At 44.2% G+C, this 14,352-nt stretch overlaps 1 protein-coding gene and 1 long non-coding RNA gene across 2 annotated transcripts in view; both read left to right on the top strand.

The window, feature by feature from the left end:
- Positions 1-14,352, top strand: part of LOC142895009 (ribonuclease inhibitor-like) — a 74,651-nt gene that overhangs the window by 42,616 nt on the left and 17,683 nt on the right. The gene's annotated exons all lie outside the window — the stretch shown is intronic.
- On the top strand, positions 9,622-9,947 carry LOC142895088 (uncharacterized). Its single transcript, XR_012928165.1, has 2 exons — positions 9,622-9,652; positions 9,856-9,947. It is a non-coding gene; the product is annotated as an uncharacterized LOC142895088 (long non-coding RNA).

The following is a 14,352-nucleotide window of genomic DNA, read 5'->3' as shown; positions in this document are numbered from 1 at the left end:
CCCTTTGCAAGTTTTTCTTGATCAGTTTTCTTTTCCTTCCGTTTTTCCGCACCGCTGGGATAACTCCTTTCTGATGCCATTATGGTGTCTGTTTGTTTTTAATCCTCTCGCTAACGGGAACGAATGGTAGCTGTCAATCATTCACGTCATACCTGTCGGCGTCGCCGGCCCGCCACGTCACAACCTGCGTGACAGTGCGGCAAGCCCCCAGAGTCCAAGATGGCGTCCCATTCCTTTCAATGAAGTTGCTCACCCAGCGCATGGCTCCCAAAAACCTTTTGACTTCCGCATTGATGGGATAATAGAGCATGCGCAGTTGTGTCAGTGTGGAGACCGTCACGAACCGTACGAAATTCAACCTGGAAATGAATGTATTTTTTACGGAACAACTGACGATTGTTGTTTGGAAATTTTGATGATGATGATGATGATGATGATGATGATGATGATGATGATGATGATGAATATTATTATTATATTAATAAAATAGTATTATTATAATAATATACTATTATTTGTGTATTAAACAAGTGAGCAATGTGCCACTGAATAATAAATGATAATTCTTTGAAGCAACTCTCTTTGGAAAGCAGACAAAGTAATGAAATGATTGGTCTATTTATTTCATCAGAACTAAAAAATAAAAAATAAAAACTCAACGATCTTGAAAGTTCCTCCCTTTCTCTTGCACCTGTCGACCGGTCAACTTTTGGCTTCTCTACAGTGTTCGAGAAAATGCCGACCCGTGCTGCAATTAACTGTGTCACCCGATCAACAGGCAAAGGGTGCAAAGGACCCACGTTATTTCGGTAAGAATGATGAATGAAATGACTGTAAGGAACTTTTATGCCGCTGACGTTTTTACGTACGTACGTCCGTGTGTGTGTGGCTAACACAAATTTGCAAATATTTTGTCGTCCTCATGGAATTAAACAGCACACGATGTTAATTTATCAGTGAGTGCGCTCTCTTTTCATGCAATTCATCACGCTTAACATGTAATGCTGAATCATGAAAGCTATGGAGCAAAAAATAATAATTACATAAACCACGAGTGAAATAAAATGTGTCATTCATTCAATAAAGATTTCATTCATTCATCTTCTATACCCGCTTATTCCTATTCAGGGTCACGGGGGTCTGCTGGAGCCTATCCCAGCTGTCTTCGGGCGAAGGCAGGGTGACACCCTGGACAAGTCAGCAGGTCATCGCAGGGCCACATAGAGACAAACAACCATTCACACTCACATGCACACCTACGGACAATTTAGAATGTTCAATTGACCTCACGTGCATGTTTTTGGAGTGTGGGAGGAAGCCGGAGAACCCAGAGAGAACCCACGCAGACACAGGGAGAACATGCAAACTCCACACAGAAAGGTCCCAGGTCCGGGCAGTTGAAAATGCTATTTTATTTCATTTAACAAAGCATATCATTATTTCATCATGCATTTAATTGTTTTGTGGTCCTGTGTTTTAGTGCTTCATAATTGTATTCTGTTGTCAAATTTGCCCATCAAAGTCAGATTATTAATCCTGTACATCAGTTTAAGGAAAACCAATTCTAGGTAATGGATTGCAGATCTTGTAGTGACCTGTTACAATGGAAAGAAATGTATACATAATAAGTACGTCTGTGTGCCCGATATTTTAGCTAACACTAAACTTTCTGCACAACTGTCTGCATTGTGTTCAAGCTTAAATGAGTTAAATATGTTTGCATACCCAATTTTAAGTAAAATTACACAAAAAAAGTTTTGGAATGTTTTGCTTTTTACAGCTTTCCTTTTGGGGACAGAAAAAGGTTGCACAAATGGGTGGAAAATGTGAGAAGAAAAAACTGGACACCAAATGACAACTCCAGGCTGTGTGCTCTTCACTTTGAGGAGAAATCTTTCATTTTGCGTGGTGAGAGAAAGTGCCTAACTTCAACAGCTGTCCCAACCATTTTTAGTTTCTTCAAATCAGGTAAGAGCATGGCTACCAAACAAAAGGTAAGTGAGTCACACACACACCCACACACACACACACGTGATTTTGATCAAATCTTTGACCACACATATTCTAAAAAATGTAAAGAGGTGTCAGAGATCTTGGAAGAAGACAGTTTTCTCGTGATTCAGGAACCATGTGACAGCCATACTGTGTCTGATGTACATGTAGAGTTCACAAATGATGTACAGATCACCAATGATGAAGAGGTCACAAATGATGAAGAGGTCAGAGCAACAATGAAGGGATTTTACATTGACTGTTCAGTTAACATGTTCAATGTTAAAATATTCACATGAAAAAAACTTGAAAATCGTTACGGCAGACGTAAAAAAAAATTTGTAAGAAAGTGTTGAAAGTTATCTTGAAATCATTTATGAGGATACTCATTATAATATTGATGAAGTGTTATTTCATGTTTTGTTGGCTGTTTCAAGGGTTTATTTAGTTTGTTGTGACACAATCTAAGGTTCAATTTGTAAAGAAATAAAAGTTCTTGTGAAAAAAGATAGTGGTCAAAGTGATATTAGTGTTATTTGTGTTTGTGTTTTTTGTAGTCTTGTCTGGATTTGTCCTGTTCGTTTCTGGTCTGTGTTTGTGTTCCCACTCTTGGCCTGCATCTTGTCGTGGTGAGTGGGCTTTTAACTAAGACAGGACAATTATATATATTGTCTGAAGCCAGCAAAATAGTCATTATGAGAATTATAACTGAAGCACACTAAATAATACACCATCAGTCACATTTTGCTTTTCTGTTATTAATCTAATGTGTGTTATGTCAAGCCTCCACAGTGGCGTGCTGCAGTCAGGATGAGACAAACAAGGTGAATGGATGGACGGATTGATGAGCCCAGTGAGCCTCCACCAGCCACAGACAAGCCAGTCCCATTTTCCACCCAGAAGGATGTCTCTTCCATCTATCTTTGCCTGCCAGGGAAATGCAACCAAACATAGTAATTACAGATGGTGTTGTCTCTGTTAAAGTGACACATGGAAAAATAATAATAATAATAATAATACATATATATATATATATATATATATATATATATATATATATATATATATGTATATATATGTATATATATATATGTATATATGTATATATACATATATATATATGTTTTGTGATTCATGTTCATGACAATAACAATCAAACAGATTTTCTTCATTCTTCCAATGAGTTTCGCAAACAAACATGGAATTTTCCCTGGATCATACAAATACGTTTGTAGATTATATAAAGACAATTATAAAACACATTTGTTGTGGTTTTATATTAAAGCAGATAGTCAAACGTAAATGTAGCATGGTAATGTTGCGAAGACACATTTATTTTTGTTTTTCTTTGTTTCTTTAGAAGCTTTTATTTTGGTTTTCTGTGGAAGCACAACAGACAACACACATGTTAACGTCCGCTACTACGGTTCGCTCCGCATACGTCTCATGAGCCACTTGAGAGACTTCCTCTCGAGCGTTATCTACTTTTTACATTTCAAAACACAGATCCATACCCGACTTCGACTTGAAGACTTTCCCACATTCAATCTTACTCGTATACGTTTAAATATTCACATTTCTACTGAATAAACATCCCATAACGTTAAACGAACACTAACGTAACCGAGCGTCAACCCCGCCTCCTGGTAACCTAGCAACGGGCTAGCCGTTGTTTCCTCTTCGCTAGGTAATCACTCAGAGACGATACATTCAAAACGTAAATTTAACTCACATACCCTCGATCTCAGACTTCAATTACGAAACAGCCACACATACATTTGCTCTTATTTTCAACCCTTTCCCCTTCTCACCTGTGGAAGCACAACAGATAACACACACGTTAACGTCCGCTAAGACGGTTCGCTCCACATAGGTCTCACGAGCCACTTGAGAGACCTCTCTAGCGTTATTCCCCGGGGCGAACACGACCTCCACTGGTAGAAGTGGGTAACTGCACCCTGCTCACTGATCACTCTCACACACGCCACAAACCACAACAAAAGCAGGAACAGTGCTTTGCCACAATTATGCTACATAAACACGTCCTGGTCCCCTCTGGATCCTCTTTTCCAGTCCTCGCGATCACTCTCTTGGCTGCGGTGGGCATGGTTCTGCCCGCGGTGTCTTCCTTTGTCAGGGCATTCTCTGGCCCAGTGACCCATTCGGCCGCAGATGTGGCACGCCCCCTTTTCGCCTCTGTCTCCGCTAGTCGCCCTTCGTCGGTTGTCGTTGTTCCTGTAGGGCCGTCTCGCCGTGTCACTGAGGTGCTTCATCATGGTGAGGGAGGCACGCTTTATCTTCTTGTCCTCTGCATCGCTGGCCTCCTGCAGAAGCCTCTCAGCGTGCACTGCATGACGTCGGACCTCTGTCAGCCGGGCATCTTCAATCCCCACGCAGCAGCTTCTGTTAACTGCTTTGGCGATCTGGGGGAGCAGCCCTTGTCTGAAAGCAGTGATGAGGCTGGCCGTTTGGTTGACGGCAGTCCTGATGAACGTGGCGACGCTGCGGCGTCAGTGCTGGAGTGCGCAGGGTTGTACGGTGGTAGCGTTGGATGAGGGCAGGCGGGAGGAGGGAAGACAGGCATGTCCAGGAGAGGGTCCCTCGGGCCTGTAAGAGAAGGATACAGACGATTTGGTGCATTTGAATGCTCGTGTGTGAGTGGCTCCTTTTCTCCCTCCTCTGGGGAGTGTGTGTGAGCGTGTGCACCCTCTGCCGTTATCTCTGTCACCCCTGTGCTCCAGCGCCCAGCGCTGTTCACACGTTTCTTTACTTGTTTCCTGTCCCTGACCTCTGCTTCAGGTTTCCAGAATGAAAAACACCTTTCATGATCTTTGATGATTTGAATCTCCCACCTGTTTGGGTTTTTCTTTTTTGTAACCTTTCCCTCGGCTATATTCAGTTTATCCCGGAGGTTTCTCAATTCCTCCATACTCAGTGATCCCCCCTCTGGGAAACCATACTTTTCAACCCAAACATCCAACATATCAAGACAATCTGGACCGTATTTTTTCCGCATGTCGTCCACAATTTGTCCCCCCTGGGGAACTGCAGCAGCCACTTTGCGCTGGTTCTTCCCCATCCCTGTCTAGACTTATTACTTGAAGCTGCACAGGCGTCCCTGTGCCCCCTTTTTTTACTCAGGCGCAAAAAGGTAGAGAAAAAATTCACCCCTTCGGTACTTAGTCACCAAAGGTTTTGCCCGCTCAGCCCTCACCAACCTTCTTGGATATCTGGTGAGCGGGACAGGCCCGGCCAACGCACACTCTGTACTGGGACTGCAGTGATTCACAATCACCGCCTACCCACACAGAAACGACTAACGCATGCGTTCCGTCCTGTACTGGGACCGTTCGTGGACGACAAGAAAAAACACCTTGGTCACTGTTATGTCTGGAAAAAGAACAATTACTTCTCACCCGATCTCCGGATTAGCACTTTCTCTCCAGGTTCGTTGGATAGACGTGAAGCCGATCAGATCCACTCTTAGACGCCGATCCTCTCGTCTCTGAATGCTTGGTTCGAGGTAGAGGGGGAACGAGGAGTTTCCTCCGTTCCTGGTCCCGGGCCGTCGACGTCCCAGAGTTTCACTGACGGGTCTCCAGCTATCCTGTTCGTGACACCAAACTGTTGTGGAAAAGAGCAAAGCTACCGATGCAGAAATGCTGAGTAAATAAGTAATTTAATGAACATGAAATAAATGATCGGATATCCGAGGCACAAACAAAGTACAACCAACAGAACAGATGCAACAGGTGCAACAGCTCGAATGAATGCCAGTGCGAGTGCAAAGAGAGAAGGAAGAAGAAGGTCTTTTATACGGTGGACCCGCAGGGGACGAGATAAGGAAGAAGGAGGGGAGGATGAGAGGAGACAAAACAACGAATACCTCACCCTGGCGGGCCACGAGGAGAATGTCTCCAGAAGGTTATACAGTGAAACTAACAGATTACACGGGAGGCCAAGAATACTTATTTTCCATTACATGGTTCAAGTGAACCGCTGGATTCGAGGAAAAGGCTTTGTCACCGTCAACCTAGTTAGACATAAGCTTTACTAACTGTGGCAACACAAAGGAGCAGTGTGTGGGAGGGCGGGGGGGGAAGATGATGATGTTGATGAGTTTACAGAATGCAAGGGGGTTATTGTTAAGGGGTAAGGATATGGACGACAACGCCACCTCAAGTTGTTTGTGGAGGAAATAAAATAATGAAAATCACACAGGTTTCGTGTACAAATGAGCTGAGACGTGGTTTGCAAAAAAACAGACAAGGCTTTATTATAATTGAAGGAAATGCATCTAGACAGAAAGGAATCCAGGCAGTTACGAATTTAAATTAACTACACTCAGAAAAAAGAAAACAAATTTATAAGTAAACTACCAAGACCAAAAAGACACAAGGGGGGGGGAAAGCACCGTTCGACACAAACAACGTACGAACAAGGGGGGGAAACTTAAACCATAAATATCAAAGCAAATGAGCGAATCAACTTCTGAAACTCAAAAAAAAAGGGAAAGGATCTTCAAAATAAAGGAGGCCAATGATTCAAATAAGGGGGGAGAGATGGGTCAAACAAAAGCAGGACAGGCTGACACCACACGGGGAGGGGAGAGGGGGGCAACAGAAACAAGACGACTCACGGGATGTGATGATGGTGTTCAGGGCTGAGGCCACCTAGATATAGCGGAGCAGGTTGGATGGGGACGGAAGCCCAAGGGAGTCACCCCAATCACACGTGCACATCCCAGTGGGCAGTCAAAATTGGGTGGCGACGACACAGCAAACTAAAACCAAAAAAAAAAAGAGGGATACCACCACCCGTCCACACCTGTCGACCTCAGCCTCTGAATCACGAAAGAAAAGAAAACAATTAGGAGGGATCACGAGCGCGTATGCGAACTCAATGGTTAAGCTCACACCACCACACACACACACAAATCAGGATTAGATCGACATTTAAATAAACCAAAAATACAATTAAATCAACAATACAACAAACGAAAATTGAACAAACAAACAAAACAATTAGAAGTGGTTAGTGGCCACTACGCGCCGACTGTCACACGTCGAACGGCCGCGTATTTCAGGTCTTAATAGACGACGTGATCGGACACTTTCGGCGTCAGCAAAGCAGCAGTAAGTTGACTGGTTTTTAGAGGCTGTCAGTGCAGCGGCAAAGCCATGTTTCTTGGCGGTATCTACAAAAAAAACAAACGATGCCATTAAGTGGTTTGGTCAGCTGTTAGATGCTAGTGACGAAAACTAAAGAAAGTAAAAGACTCACCGGGAGTTGCAATAGGTGGTACATGCCGAAAGCGCCACGGCGCACTACATGTCAGACCCTAAAAATAAACCACAGTCTAAAACCAGTACTCCAAAACAATGAAAAACAAAGTCGGCAGAGGCAACCATACCTGAGGCAGACGCGGACAGGCGCACGGAAACGTGACGACGGCAACGGAAGTGACGTGACGGGGCGTCAAAGTGCAGTAATAGCCAACTGTTTCCACCCCTGTCTTTATAGCACCCCACCCCCTAATCATTGGTTGACGGGCCAGGCAATCAGTGCGTCGGGCGTGACTATGATGCCACATAATGATAGAGAATCACTCTATTTATACTAATGTGCAGAACCACTAGAGTGTCATTTCTTCACTGCTGTCAGCAACAAGCATTTGTTGTCACACTGGTGTACAACACTTATGGGCTAATTAATAAGAAATGACATATTTATGAATCACCCGCAATGCCCAGATTGTTGCTGCTTATCTGCTGATATGAGCCGTCAACTGTTGCAATATAGAACCACGGGCAGGAAATTACAATTAGTGTAGAATGTATTATAATTTAAAAGTTTACGAACGGTAGTTCTTTAAAGAATTTAGCAGGGATGGAACAGGCTAACGTGATGACGTCACTTGTAAAACGGTAGGAGCTCAACCTGCTGTCACGGTGAAAACTCTGTGTTACGTCCCGTCTAGGGGGACCGAGACGCAACATGTGGGACACCTTCCCCCACTCCCAAGCCTCATTAATTTCTCACGGCAGTTGGCAGTTTCAACAAAAACATTTATTGATCAGTAAATGAAATAAACAAAACAACTTAACCGGTGGGCAGCAAAGGCTTCAGGGTGGGCCCAGGCCAAAATAATAAACCAAACTCCAACTAGCTTGCCTTAAGAACTAACTAAAGAAAGAAAGAGAACCCAAATACAGAAAGGCTAACCTCCCTACATACTTAATAAACAGGAGAAAAGAGGGGACAAAGAAAATGGCAGCCCACCCCTACGGCTGCGTGCTCTAACACCATTTCAGAAGTGACTAACTGCAGAGTTGGGAGCGGAGGAGGGATGACCGTCAGGCTGGCTCGACTGCTCCTCCTTCTCAGCCATGGCGCGTCCAATCAGCAGCCGACATCCAGGACCGCACCTGCAAGGCATCATCCACTCTCACACACACACACAGACACACACAGACACAAAGATAGAGGCACCTAGACCCACCTGTGGGTCATAACATCCCCTCCCTTAAGAACTAAACCCTATTAACATACCTACAAACAAAACTAAACAAGAAAAACCTCACTTCCCCCGAAATTCTTTCGCAGCTAGTCCACATGTACACGTGATAATGCATCTGCCAACACATTATCAACCCCCCTTCTTGTGGCAAATCTAGAGATTGAAGTCTTGCAGGAGCAGAGACCACCGCATCTACGGCTGGTTTGATTGCGCATCCTATCCAGGACCACGAGGGCATTATAGTCTGTAAAAACCTGACCCCAAATAAACATCAAGATGGGCACTGTCAGAAAGAGAGCCAAGGTTGCTTTCTCAACTCCAACATTGGCTCTATGTGCGTACTGCTTAGTTGTGGCATGTCCCTCTACTTCTATGTCATGGTGCAAAACTGACGTACGGCGGGGGTGGTCAGAAAACAATAGTGGGTGGCTCTCAATTAATTTAACAATATCATGACGGGCTGATGCAGGCAAATGGGACAAAAACAAGCTTATGTTATTCATAATTTCAGAGTTTCCCAGGCGCGCCGAAGGAACACCGTTTTTTGTTTTTTTTTCAATGAGCCCTCCCTCCGCCAATGGGCACGGAGGGGGCGGAGGCTCACCCCTGTTTTACACCAGAAGCGTTTGCAGAGCGTCAGCAGAGCGTCCGTGTCGACGCAGTGAAACGCGGCCACTAAAGTCAAGGAGCAGGTTTACACCAGGCGCAGAGCGTCCGCGTTTCAGAAGCGTCCCAGAAGCAGTAAAACGCGACCCGCTGGAAAAGAACGCCAGAATTTATTCTTTGACGCTTGCTGCGTCAATCGCAGCAGGTAGGATCGTTCAGACAGGAAGTCAATGGTGTAAAAACACAGTGGATCCGGTTGATTTTCATCATAACACAATGTGCTGGATTTTGTACTTTTGTGCTGTACTTTACTGTGAAACATCAACGTGACGCATCGGCTTCAACGCTGTTCAGGTCGGCCGTCAAACAAAAACAGATTTCACTTTGAATCTCAAACTATGATGAACAAAATGCATCTATACTTTAAATACCTGCATTTTGTATGATGCCAGTAGTTCGGTTTATTATTATTTTTCTTTTTTACACACATCGATACTTCGAGACACTGTTGGGACAGTGTCTCGAAGTATCGATGTTTTGTTTCATTGTTGTTTTCTTTAAAAACACGCGAAAACTACCTGGGTTGTCGCGCGATCTTGCAATCCTCGCGTGAACTGATCGAGCCGCTGCACGAGACGCTCTGCTCGTAAAACGCGTCCTGTGTGGGAGGGTGCTGGAGCGTGAGCAGAGGGTCAACGCGGTCGCTCTGCAGACGCTCTGCAGACAGATACTTCGAGACACTGTCCCAACAGTGTCTCGAAGTATCGATGTGTGTAAAAAAGAAAAATAATAATAAACCGAACTGCTGGCATCATACAAAATGCAGGTATTTAAAGTATAGATGCATTTTGTTCATCATAGTTTGAGATTCAAAGTGAAATCTGTTTTTGTTTGACGGCCGACCTGAACAGCGTTGAAGCCGATGCGTCACGTTGATGTTTCACAGTAAAGTACAGCACATATAAATACAAAATCCAGCAAATTGTGTGTTATGATGAAAATCAACCGGATCCACCGTGTTTTTACACCATTGACTTCCTGTCCGAACGATCCTACCTGCTACGATTGACGCAGGCGGGACGCGGCAAGTGTCAAAGAATAAATTCTGGCGTTCTTTTCCAGCGGCTCGCGTTTTACTGCTTCTGGGACGCTTCTGAAACGCGGACGCTCTGCGCCTGGTGTAAACCTGCTCATTGACTTTAGTGGCCGCGTTTCACTGCGTCGACGCAGACGCTCTGCTGACGCTCTGCTGACACTCAGCAAACGCTTCTGGTCTAAAACAGGGGTAACTTTTCAACATTTTGACGTGGCAGACTGGCTGCTAATAGGAGTCAATGCGCCAAGAGCCATGGAACCATGGAAGGTAATCAGCAGCCAGGGTAGTGGGCCTGCTGTGAAAACCTTGCTTGGATGGGTCATCAATGGGCCTCTCAGTGATGATGGGAATGATGGATCTCTGCAGTGTAACAGAATATCAATTGAAGAGCTGCTGGTTCAACAATACAACCAAGATTTTATTGAGCAATACTACGAAGAAAAAAAGAAAATGTCTATTGAAGACCTTGAGTTTATGAAAATAGCCTCAAGCTCCGCTGTTTTGAAAAATGGACATTACAGCCTAAGGCTGCCCTTTCGTAAAGCTGATGTGAGGCTTCCGTACAACAAAGCTGTGGCCCAGCAAAGAGCACATCATCTTCTGAAAAGGTTCAAGAGGAAGGACAAGTTCTTCAGTGAGTACAAAGATTGCATGAAAGATGTTTTTGCAAAGAATTATGCAGAAATTGTGCCAATAGATGAATTGGATCATGAAAGTGGAAAGGTGTGGTTTATACCACACCATGGCGTCTATCACCCACGCAAAAAAAAACTTGCGTGTGGTATTTGACTGTACTGCCACCTACTGTGGAACATCATTAAATAAAGAGCTCCTGCAGGGTCCCAATTTGACAAGTACACTGCTAGGTGTGCTGCTTTGTTTTCGCCAAGGCCCTGTAGCATTCATGACTGACATTGAGGGAACGTTTCATCAAGTAAGAGTTTTCAACCAGGATGTAAACTTCTTACGCTTCCTCTGGTGGCCAGATGGGGACATTACAAAGGACCTACAAGAGCACAGGATGCTAGTCCACATCTTTGGGGCAGTGTCATCTCCAAGCTGTGCTTCATTCGCCCTGCTGAAAGCAACCGACAACAATCAGCATGACTTCCCAGCCGAGGTTATAAACACTGTTCGTCAAAATTTCTACGTGGATGATTGTCTAAAGGCCGTCAGCACGGTGGAACAAGCAATACATCTGTACCAGCAGCTAACAGACCTGTGCGGTAGAGGTGGATTTAAGCTCAATAAGTGGGTGAGCAATCATCGCTCGGTGCTGGCCGCCATTCCTGAAGAGCAGAGAGCTAAAGAGGTAAAAACACTTAACCTTGACAGAGACCAGCTCCCTATGGAGAGGGCCCTTGGAGCTCAGTGGGATGTACAGCAAGATACATTCACATTCAGCATCAGAACCAAGCTGGGATGGGATGAGGAAATCCCTCAGGTCATGGTACATCCCATATATAGTTTTTCAAGCGCCAAACTACAACAAAGGAACTCATCTATAACAAATCTACAACCTTGTAAGGGCAAAACCTACTTGTTTTAATTCTGATTAATAAACTAAAGCTTATTCGATTTATTTGATTATCATTCTGTTGTTGTTTTTTTTAAACGCTCATACAAAACAAAAAAAGTGGAGGGAGAGTAGTCTGAATCATTGCTCCACCTTATCCATCGCACTCATTTGCCAGCCGCAAGCGATTCCAAGTTAGTTAGCGTCACATCCACTTGTAGTGCATCATTTCCGCCAGCAAGTTTCTCCGGTTACGACTGCCCACGCTGACCCATATTTTCCATATACTCACTCACCTGTATCAGGTACCCTGCAAGGGCAACGATTAGGCTCTTGTCTCAGACCTTCCCCGAGGTGATTGGTGGAGTGACGCGCAACCAGCACGTGACCTCTACGACGAGGTTCCTCCCACGGAAGTGCCATAGGAGGACACGGATTAAATAGTATGGCTTGTCCACCAGAAGGCTGTGTTGTGGTGTACATAATATAAAACTTCGGCCCAGTTCTGCTTGTATTGCAATGGGTGGTGTTCCTGAAGTTTCATTTTTTGTCCCTTTTTATTTTTTACATCCATGTTTGTGATGAAATAGTATTGTGAATCGCTAGCTCGCATTGCATGTGTAAAGGGTTATAATTGAAGAGTCATGTAATTGATCACAATACTGCGTTAATGTTAAAAAAGATGAAAAGTGTTAAAAAGAAATGTTAGAAATGGTTAAATTGAATAAGATTTAATTCATTCATTTAGTATTTTATCTTTTATATTTTTTTGTTGTTGGTGTTAAAAAGTAATGTTAACAGTGATCCGCACGGCGATCTGAATCCAGGAGTCTGTGATCGATTGTGTTTGCCTCCACACCGTACCCCACGGGAGTCGCAGTGTCTTCCTCATTGCAATAAACACTCTGATGAGGAAGCACTGTCATCACCCTGTGTGATAACTTCTCCCTGTTTTCAGGTGTGTCGTGAGCAGGAAAGCAGTAAAGGGGTGTGGGAATATTATAAAAATGTTTTGGACGCTAAGAGCGTGTTATGGAATATTTTCGGTTTGATCGAAAGTAATTTTGCTGCGTGCGCGTGTGCGTGCGTGTGTAAGCGATTAATAATAAATAAATAAATAAATCTCATTGCAATAAACACTCTGATGAGGAAGCACTGTCATCACCCTGTGTTATAACTTCTCCCTGCTTTCAGGGGCGCAACATTTTGGAGGCACCGCTGGGATGAGCGCTACGTGGGCTAACTTTTATTACGAAACACGCCCCGTTGTCGTTCAGCCTACCCAAATCACCCAGTCCAGCGACATCTGGTAGTGAAGTAACTGCAGTGAACTGCGGGATCCCTGATACAGCCTGCTTGCAATCTGAGGTACAATAAAGTTACCAGGAGAGCTGACGCCGCTAACTCGGAGCTAACGCTATCACGGCCAACTTATTACCTCGTCACTACGCGGAATATGGAGTCACCAGAGCTAGAGAAACTACAGCTTGAGGTAATACAAGGATTGTGCACACTGTCAAAGGACCACCTTGTGAACTTGTGTGATTTCTTGACAATCTCCGGTCCAGAATTTGAGCATGTAAGTGGCAAGAACAAAACATCACTGATTTCAATGATAAGCAACCATTTGCAACGAGAGGAGTTAAGAGAATTAGAGGATGATGGTATGGCTGAACTCCTCCCCCTAATGGATACAATAATTCAGTGCCAGGCTGTTAGTGAGAAAACTCTAACTGGGAATGTATCTCAACCCACTGAACAAGTTAACATGTCTCAGAAACAAGATGAACGCCAGCAAAGTCAAGCAAATGAAAAAAATGAGGAACAGATGCGGTTGTCTAAGGGAATTGAGGCACTGAAACTTCGGTCGTCGTTGATGAAGAGACAAAGTGAGTGTGAAAAACCATCAAGGGGAGTCACCACACACAACAGATTGTCAGCCCCCCATACCACCCTCTCTCAAGCTCCACATTCATGGCATAAAGATTTTAAAATATCTGGCCAAATTGGTGAGCCCGGACAGAAAGATCGCCTTACCTTTTCCAGTCTTGCACGCCAAATAGAGCATGGTTTGAGCAAGGGCTTCCCCGAGGTGGAGATATTGGATGCTGTGATAAGGGCTATTGCTCCTGGTATGCAACTCCGCAGTTATCTAGAGGGTAAAACTAATCTGACATTGCCCACACTGAGACGTATCCTCAGGTGCCACTATCAGGAGAAAAGTGCAACAGATCTTTACAAGCAGTTAAGTTCTGAGGTTCAAGGTGCTAAAGAGACCCCTCAAAATGTTGTTATTCGTGCATTGGACCTGAGACAAAAGATTTTATTTGCATCACAAGAATCTGAGTCTGGATTAAAATATGACCCTGGTCTTGTCCAAAACATGTTCCTGCACACAGTATTAACTGGTTTGCAAAGCGACAACATTAAACGTGATCTTCAACCATATCTTAAGCAGCCAAATGTTTCTGATGAGCTGCTATTGGAAAAACTAAACACTTCTTGTGCCTATGAAAATGAGAGACAGGACAAGAGGAGAATGCTAACGCCACACCGTTCTGCAGCCATCCATTCTGCACAGACCTGCGACAGTCCTGGAGAAAAGAAAGAGAAAACAACAGT

This window comes from Nelusetta ayraudi, unplaced genomic scaffold (genome assembly GCF_046127955.1).
Source record: "Nelusetta ayraudi isolate G7.1 ecotype Tasmania unplaced genomic scaffold, CSIRO-AGI_Nayr_v1 ptg000048l, whole genome shotgun sequence".
NCBI classification, from domain to species: domain Eukaryota; kingdom Metazoa; phylum Chordata; class Actinopteri; order Tetraodontiformes; family Monacanthidae; genus Nelusetta; species Nelusetta ayraudi.
The sequence above is the reverse complement of the archived record's forward strand: the minus strand, read 5'-3'. Positions and strand labels throughout refer to the sequence as shown.